The 8,981-nt window shown below is 45.4% G+C and overlaps 1 pseudogene; it reads right to left on the bottom strand.

Annotated features, from left to right (window-relative positions):
* Positions 1 to 3,838: 3,838 nt before the first annotated feature.
* LOC118082964 (NADH dehydrogenase [ubiquinone] 1 alpha subcomplex subunit 7-like) lies at positions 3,839 to 4,207 on the bottom strand (annotated as a pseudogene).
* Between the last annotated feature and the right edge of the window lie 4,774 nt (positions 4,208 to 8,981).

The raw sequence follows: 8,981 nt of genomic DNA, 5'->3' as shown, positions 1-8,981 counted from the left end.
AATAAACTCACAGCTGGTATTACTCACTTCATTAGCTAGGCCAAATAAAGGTCTGTTGCTCAGACCCAATCTTTTGAAGCTGCTAAACATCTGGGCCAGTGTCCTATGAATTAAGTTGGCCAAGGAAATGGGCATAACTTTGGTCAACTCATGGTTTCTGTCAGAGAAATTAGAAATAATTCAAACAACGTTGCTTTTTGATAAAACAGATTTATTAATAAAGGTGGTTCCAGACAATGTCTTCTGCAATCTCATGGATATAACTGGTATAGTTATTTTGTTTCTTTGTTCAAAGCTGGTCGGATACGTTTGAAATTTGTATTTTGAAATTTAATCCAATATGGAATTTTCTGAGTTTCAGCTCTCCCTGCCTCCCTTCGCATACACAGAGAGTTCTCCCAACATGCCCAGAATGAAAAGGAAAAGTTTGAGATTAGCGGACGCACAGGCTATGGATTTTTAATGAGCCTGTTGACAGGTTAAAATTCTTACAGAAGAGCCTATGATAGTTGGAATAAATGAAAGGCTGGGAAAGAGTCCAGAAATGATCGAAAACAAAAGCTTCACAGCCTTTGCCTGAAAATGAGAAGCTGCATAGTAATGCTTTCTAATATGCAAAAAGGTTCTCGTTCCCACAGACAGATTGACTGCTCTTGGGAGGATATGGAAATAGTTTGGGGGAATCTGAGATGAGAACTTCGATGAGCAGTACTGTAGAGCAAAAATGAAGGTGGTCTGATTTAATCCAAACTTTAGAAAAATAGCTTTGTTGTTCTTAGAAAAAAATTAAGCAGTTCCAAAAGACTAAGGGGGCAGATCTCTTATAGCCATTCCGCACCCAACTAGGTCCCTAATTTACAGGGAACAGACCTCTATTTGAAAAGCTGCCTGGTCCGAGTTCAGTTTAAAGATAAACAACTTTTCTGATGAAGTGTGCATGCACACGAAAGCTCATACCAATGACAAACTTAGTTGGTCTCTAAGGTGCTACTGGAAGGATTTTTTGTTTTGTTTCAGACCAACACGGCTGCCTACCTGTACCTAGAACTTTTAAGAAACCAGAGAAGGGATGGGCTTTGAATTTCCCCATCAAGATCAGCCCCTGGATAGCAAACTGAGCAGGAACCCAGGCCAAAATGATGGAAGGCATTGCGTCTCAATTTAAATTGCAGCAATTATTTCTTAATCTGCACTTACAGACCGGCATGTGCAAATGCTATGCAGCTATGGATCCTCTTTCCTGGTGATTCATTTCCTCTTTCTTGGCAATGCACACATAGAGGTGGGTAACTTTGTAACGGTGAGGTGGTGGAGAAGGAGCGACGGCAAGGTGCTGGAGCACAAAGATGTGTGTGAGTTGCGTGTCCTGCTTGGCACCTCCTAAGATGCTACTCTAGCTGTGGTTGCTGTCTTGCCAGCAGTGAGGAATGTGCTCCCATCACCAGTGTTGAAATAACATTCAATGGCAGGTGTAGAGAGTAGAGAGCTCTATCAGACAGTAAAATGTCTTGAGGTGGCTGTCACCCAGCCCTGTCACTACCTGGAGAACATGTGGCCCTCCAGATGTTGGGGAACCGCAACTCTTACCATTCTTACCAATTGCTGGTTAGGGCTGTTGAAAACTGGTGTCCAGTGACATAGCTCCCCCACCACCACCAAACCCTGACGCTTATGGCTTGCTAGAAGTCCTCTTCAGACATTTAAACTCCATGAACCATTTGGCCTCCCGCCAAAACTATATGCATTCAGTTCGTTGGGGCTTCTGAAGGTCCTTGCATGTGACCAGTTGAACTTCCCAATCAATATGTTTAGGATTGCAACCTTGAGGGTAAATTAGAATACTCTATTTTCAAATATATGGAGTGGGGGAGGCGATGTCCCTGGAGTTGGAAGACGACAAGAAGCTCAGTAGTTGGGGACCACAAATGGAGATGGGCTGTTCCATCCAGGTCTCCCTTTCAGGCTGTCCACAGGGCCGGTGCTAGGGGTTTTTTGCGCCCTAGCTGAGATCACCTCCTGGCGCCACCCCCCATTAATAAGAAATAATAATAATATAATAATAAATAGAAAAATAAAAAATAAAAATAGAAAATAGAAAAATAGAAAATAGAAAATAGAAAAATAAAATAAAATAACAGCTGAGAGGCGCAGTGAGGTGGCCCCAGGCTCGCGCTCCCCACAGCTTCGTGCGGGGAGCGCGAGCCTGGGGCCGCCTCCACTGCGCTTGTCAGCTGTTGAGTGGCTTCAGGCCGCTCTCCGGAGGCACGCGTGTGCCTCGGGATAGCGGCCTGAAGCCGCTCAACAGTGACAGGTGCAGTGGAGGCGGCCCCAGGCAGCACTGGGGGGCGGGGGGCAGGCTGGCCGGCGCCCCCTCCATTTTGGCGCCCTAGGCAGCTGCCTAGTTTGCCTTAACGGACGCACCAGCCCTGGCTGTCCATAGGCATCTGCTTGGACACTCAGATAATAGGATGTCATAGATGCCAGATTATATGGCCCTTTGATCCGATCCAGCGGGACTTTTCTTATGTTCTTAGTCCTGAGGTGTCAAAATAAGTTAACAAGAGGGGATCCGGCGTCTGCTAGTTGCACATCTGCTCAGGGTCCAGACCCTAGTAGGAGAGAGCACTGATAAAAAGCCCGCTTGACTTGCCCCTCTTCTTGGATATTGTCACCCGCTTGCTGGGTAACCTTAATAATAATTAATTAATTATTTGATTGATTTACCGTTGTGGCGTTCACACAGAGCCCCCAGTCGTTCCACAGACTATTGACCCTGTGCCCCCACGTCTATTCTCTTCCACTGCCACCAACCAGGTTTCCCCGGTAATATATTCAGATCAGTCAGGTTATAACGTATTAACAAAGATTCCAGTTTATTGTGAACACAACAAGTTTTAAATACTTCGAAACACTGTAATCCGATTCACTCTCCCTGTCTCCCCTCTGTCTCTAACCCACTCTGACGCCTATGCCTCCCACCCACAAGAAACCAACAGAACTACAGTGGTACCTCTACTTACGAATAACTCTACTTACAAATGTTTCTACTTATGAACGGCGCTTTGTCCGCCATCTTGGATGCAGTTTAGGTAGGATTTTTTCTACTTATGAATTTTTAGATAGGGTTGCTTCGACTTACGAATTTTTTCTCCCAATGCATTCCTATGGGATTCGACTTACTTTTTTTTTTTTGACTTACGAATGTGCGTTCGGAACGCATTAAATTTGCAAGTAGAGGTACCACTGTGACTGTCTCTCTATTTCCAAGTGTCTTCCCAACTGTCTAAACCTCTGGCTAAGCCTTTTAAAAACAGGTAGGCTCTGCCTCTGGGCTTTTCTATTGGTCTACCTATTAACCCTTTCTCTCCCCCTGTACAGACATTTCCAAAAGAGCGGGCAAATGCCACAACCGTCCTTTATCCAAAAATTCTAGCATGGTGTACAACGTTAAGAACATAATTTACTTTCACTCTGGCCCAGACAACAGTGGTGATAACGAGGACACACAGATGCTACTGCCTGCTTCCTCGTTGGCTCTGGTGGCAATGGTGGCCAAGAGGAAGACTCAACATGAGATGAGGGCCACATAGAGGGCGTCTTGACCCACTGGTGGACTTTAGGCTCTCAATTTTCAGTGGCGGCCTGTGCAACACACACACACACACCACCTCTCACACTCTGTTCTACATCATTGTTTTTTTTTTTTTTTAGGGATTGAGTTTAATCAATCAGGTACCAATTGGAACAATGTGAATGGCCAGAAATAATGTCCACACATGAAAACACTTCCACGGAGTTTTGCACCATTGCCTATTGTCCTCCCCATCTGCCTGGCAGCTCACAAACAGGGCTCATCTTTCGACAGTTCCCATTTCCGTGGTGCAGTGCACTGGCTTTCTCTCCATTGGTGCAATAGAAGATTCTGAGCTGGCATCCTGCTGCCCTGGAGCCAACCTTTTCTGAGCTGATACAAGGACAATGGGAGGGAAATTCTCCCTGCCACCATCACGGGTACAGTAGTAATTGCCTGCCAGTTTATGGCTGGGGCCGACAGGGAGGCGTGGAGGTGGCTGAGTCCTTTTGGCAATCTCTAACTCTACTTACAAATGTAACGAAGCTGACGCTAACGAAGCTGAAGTTTTGCTTGGAGATCTCGCCCGGCCGCAAAATTGCGGATCTTCTGGATGAGGCGGGTGGCTGACACCATTTTGGCCTGTGTTGTCCTGTTCTACATCATTGTTGTGGCGCTGGTGGCCCAGTGTGGCCGAAGCTGCCACACAACCCTAAAACCGCCTCTGCTTGACCAAGGGCCCTCCGAAATCTGGGGAGAGACAATACTGAGGGAGAGGTTAAAATGATAGACACTCTCTTTACATCAAAGTCCTAAGATGAAACAATGCAAATGTGTTTGCCACTAGGACACGGGGCTAAGTAAGGACAATCAATGTAAATGCCTGGATGTTGCTAGAGGTCTCTAGGGCAAACAAAGAGAAAGTAGACCAGGATTTTCTCTCCGCCCCCACCCCCCGCATATAACAGAAGCCAGTAAAATAGCCCGGAGCATTGATCTCTCTCTTTTTAATTACTCAGCTATTGATTGGGAAAGCGACTATGCAAAAGCAACGAAGACAAATGGGTTTCTAGGAGTAATGCAAGATTGCCATCTTCCATTGTTTGTCAAGCAGCTTCACATACATGATCTTAGGGTATTCAGGTCTGAAGTCTAGGAAATGAGCCAAGTGGGATCAATTAAGCTGAACTTCAGGGGTATTTAGGATACAGTGTCAGCATCTATCATGAGGATTGTAGCTCTTTTAGAAGAGACAACACTAACGCTCTTGTCTTGAAACTTGAAGAAGTGGGAAAACCTTCCCTTACCATGGATTACATCATTTGGATGTATTTGTTGTACAGAAAACAAGTTTGTTATCTTTAAAAAAAAATTATTATTTTTAAATGGAAGTGTTGTTAGTCCTGAATGCTCAATCCCACCCCCACCCCCTTTTTAGCATTTGCAAGCCATTGTGGTTTTTATTTTATGTAATAATTTAATCATACTTCATTTTATTTAAACATATCTTATGAGATAAAAATCAAATCAATATTTATCAATTACACTTACAATAGCCTGTCTTTCTTTTTCAGGCTAAAAAAGAACAAGAAATCATTCTGGGCTGTTTCCAAACTGTACAGGTGAAACTCGGAAAATTAGAATATTATCAAAAAGTGCATTTATTTCAGTAATGCAACTGAAAAGGTGAAACCCATATATGAGATAGATGCATGACATGCAAAGCAAGATATGCCGAGCCTTTATTTGTTGTAATTGTAATTATTTGTCGTTAGGTGGGTCAAATTAATGAAATGTTTGTTTTTGTATTATTGTAACTATTTGTTTTATGACTGTGGAATTTCCAAAAGAAAGCACTTGTAAAAATTAGAAGAAAAATAAAAAATAAAAAGTTGCATTGCTGAAATAAATGCACTTTTCGACGATATTCTAATTCTCCGAGTTTCGTCTTCAAAAATTGCCAGCAAAGGGGCTCTGATCAGGATCAGGACTCTCATATGTTTGTGTGTTGGGTGGGGGGTAGCACTTGCAGAGTGTGGACACCCTGCAATTTGAATAGGGAGAAAAATCTTCCACCAAGGAGAGCTTTCTTTTCAGTGTGAAGTGCAGGTTCAGGGAGCCTTTAGTGGTGAAGATAAAGCTCTACCCTGCAGACGGGATCCGGTGCTCCACCACAGTATTACTCCCGCTTTGTTTGCTCTGCCCTGTTTGCCAGTTTGTCATGGGCACAATTCAAGATGTCACTTTAGCCTTTGAAGCCCTAAACAGCCTGGGACCTCAGTGTCTTGTGAGCCACCTTCTTCCACATATTCCTCCCTGCCTTGCTTGGGATCCGCTGGCCGTCTGATGTGCAGCAGGAAACGACAAGGTGACCTTCCACCTTGTGGAATTGCCTCCCAGGTGAGACAAGTCAAACCCCAGCATTGCATTGCTTGATTAAGCCTTGGCTGTTCAATGTGGGTTCCCTCCCTCTCACATGATGTGCTTTATTATTCCTGCTCCCTGTCTGATCACCATTTTATGAAGGTTGGAGCTTGGTTTGTGGATGGTTGGGGCTTGGTTTGCTAATGCTGCTCTTCCTTGATTCCTGAGTGTGTGGGGAAGGGGGAACTGCAGGCCTGGGTAATGAACGTGACCTCCAGATCTTTCTATCTAGCCCTCAGGACTCTTCCCAGGCCACATTCCCTCCCCAGACACACCCTCCCCCCCAAGGCCACACCTCTCAATGGCCCAGCTGTGCACTCTTTGAGTGTTTTTGCCTGCCCAGAATGTATCATTTAACTCTGATAATGTTTATTCCTTGCCTAGATAGAGGCCAGAGAGGGATGTGTGAGTGTGTCTAGAATCAAGCCTCCTGAACAATTAACATCCTGGCTCCACCCACTTTTTCTTCTGGTCCCACCCATCACCGTTTGATGCCACACCCACTTAAAGGTTGCCTGGAAGAGAATGTGGCTTTTGGGCTGAGAAAGGTTCCACACCCCAGATAACTTTCTTATTGTAAGCTGCCTCGAGTTCAGTTTGAGAAAGGTGGTATACAAGTTTTTATACATCAATCCGTTCTTGTTCTCCTTTGACAGGCTTGGAAAACATACCGGTCAGAACAAAGACTTCATTGTCTCCCTATCACAAAGACAGAACAGCCATGGAAACTCCAAGCTCCTCCTGGCTCCAGCCCATAGCTGCCAAGTTCCAGATTGAAAAATCCGGCACCAGCAGCGGCACAGCACCGGAAGTCACTTCTACGCGACTTCCGGACATGCGTAGAAGCAACTTCTGGTGCTGCTCTGCCCATTTCCAAAATGGCCACTGTGCCAGAAGTCACTTGTATGCATGTCCAGAAGTGCATAGAAGCAACTTCCGGTGCCGCTCTGCCCATTTCCAAAATGTCCGCAGCACCGGAAGTCGCTTCTACGCGACTTCCGGACATGCGTAGAAGCGACTTCTGGTGCTGCTCTAGCCATTTCCAAAATGTCCGCAGTGCCAGAAATCGCTTCTACGCGACTTCCAGACATGCGTAGAAGCGACTTCTGGCCCCATGGCCATTTTGGAAAAGGGCAGAGCGGCACCAGAAACATGGCAGGAGCTGCTTTCCGGGAGATTTATGGGAGATAAATCCATTTGGGAGACCAGCGGGAAATGGTAAGAAAATACGGGGGTTTCCCGGGCAAAACGGGGTACTTGGCAGCTATGCTTCAGCCATGTCCAATGCCATCTAGCAACTAACCATTCAACGACACCATCTGCACAAACCTTCAACAACTGCTCCATTGCGACGATCCAGGATCCATTTAAGCTTCTCTGTATCATCCTATATCTATAGTGCTGCCTGTTGAATGAAAGGGAAAGCTATGAAAGTTTGTTTTTAATGGCAAATTAGTGTTCTTTCCCACTTGCTCTTCACTAAAGACATGGGGGGGGGGGGACGCATATAGCAAGAACTGGTGGGTTTTTAAGTAGCTTTAGCTCCACTCCACATCTCTTTGTAAATAAATCAAGGTTTGCTGTAACCTTGTATAAGTGCCGAGGAACATTCCAAGTCCTAAATAGTGAAGTGCTTTGAATGGAGGCTCCTAATGGGAGGACTGGAATAATAAAAACCGAGCCAATATTAATAAATGTAGAAGGCAAATGGACCAAAATAAAAGAGGGGTCTTTTATTTTTATTTTCTTCTGTGGCACAATCGATAACCTCTCCATAAAAGTAATCCAAGACCTCCTTTGGAGAGCCCCACAGTGGTATTTTTAATATGCCTCGTTTCTGATCATTGTGTTTCCAAACAAATATTTGTAGCTATATGTAAAATTGTGATTTGAAATGAACTTGACTTAGTGGGGGAGTGGAGAATGGAAACAATGAATGTTGAACCATGCAGGAAATGAATGACATGAATGTCTCTGCTGCTCTCAGAATGCCTGCACAAAGCAGTAGCTTAACTCTCCTCTTTTTCAATGGGTGAGCTGTGTTGGACCTATTTGTCCCTAATCCTCTCTGGGCTACATTGTTGGACTGGTTGATGTTTTTATTCTGCCGTGTAGGCTGTGGATGCCTGGAGCACAGGAAGCCTTGTGACACTGAACCAAAATGCACCATTACCACCCCTCAAACTATGCCATCCTGTGGACAGTGCACTTTTCGCACACGCTTGTCAAAAAGCTTTTCATTTATCCCACCACTTCTGGCCCCTATTTCTTTGATGCTTCCATGCCTTCTAGGTCCTTCCTAATCAAAACCGTGAGGACAGAGGGAAGCTAGGAAGTGCTCTCACATCTGAAGCCGCTCCGCCCTGAACTGTATTTAAGCCACATTGGTTAGGCTCTGGACAGAGCCGGCCCATCCATGAGGCATGGTGCGGCAACGGCCTCTGGTGGCAGGAACCACAGGGGCAGTAGATCCAAGGGATCCATCGCCCGCTGCTGCCGCCACTGCCACAGATGTGGCAACAGCTGCAGTGTGTTCCTTGGCAGTTGATCTGCTCTCTCCGATGCTGCCTCTACAGTGGCCTCTTGGTGAATAGGAGGGGCAATTAGTCCCCTCCCACCCTCAGTCAGTAGAGCAGGCATCCCCAAACTTCGGCCCTCCAGATGTTTTGGACTACAATTCCCATCATCCGTGACCACTGGTCCTGTTAGCTAGGGATCATGGGAGTTGTAGGCCAAAACATCTGGAGGGCCGCAGTTTGGGGGTGCCTGCAATAGAGCATGAGACTCTTAATTTCCTGGTCATGGGTTCAAGCCCCATGTTGGGCAAAAGATTCCAAAACAAATACAATACCTTGTTACGCAGATGCAATAGTTACAACATATAGAGCGCAACAGGCTGAATGTTTGTAACAAATTTATTTCCTGGTTACTTCCTAACATACAAATCAAGTCGAGAATGTACACCATACACAATCCTTAAGGTATA

The sequence above is a fragment of the Zootoca vivipara genome, chromosome 3 (genome assembly GCF_965207765.1).
Source record: "Zootoca vivipara chromosome 3, rZooViv2.hap1.1, whole genome shotgun sequence".
NCBI classification, from domain to species: domain Eukaryota; kingdom Metazoa; phylum Chordata; class Lepidosauria; order Squamata; family Lacertidae; genus Zootoca; species Zootoca vivipara.
Note: the sequence above shows the minus strand (reverse complement) of the source record. Positions and strands in the feature narration are given on the sequence as shown.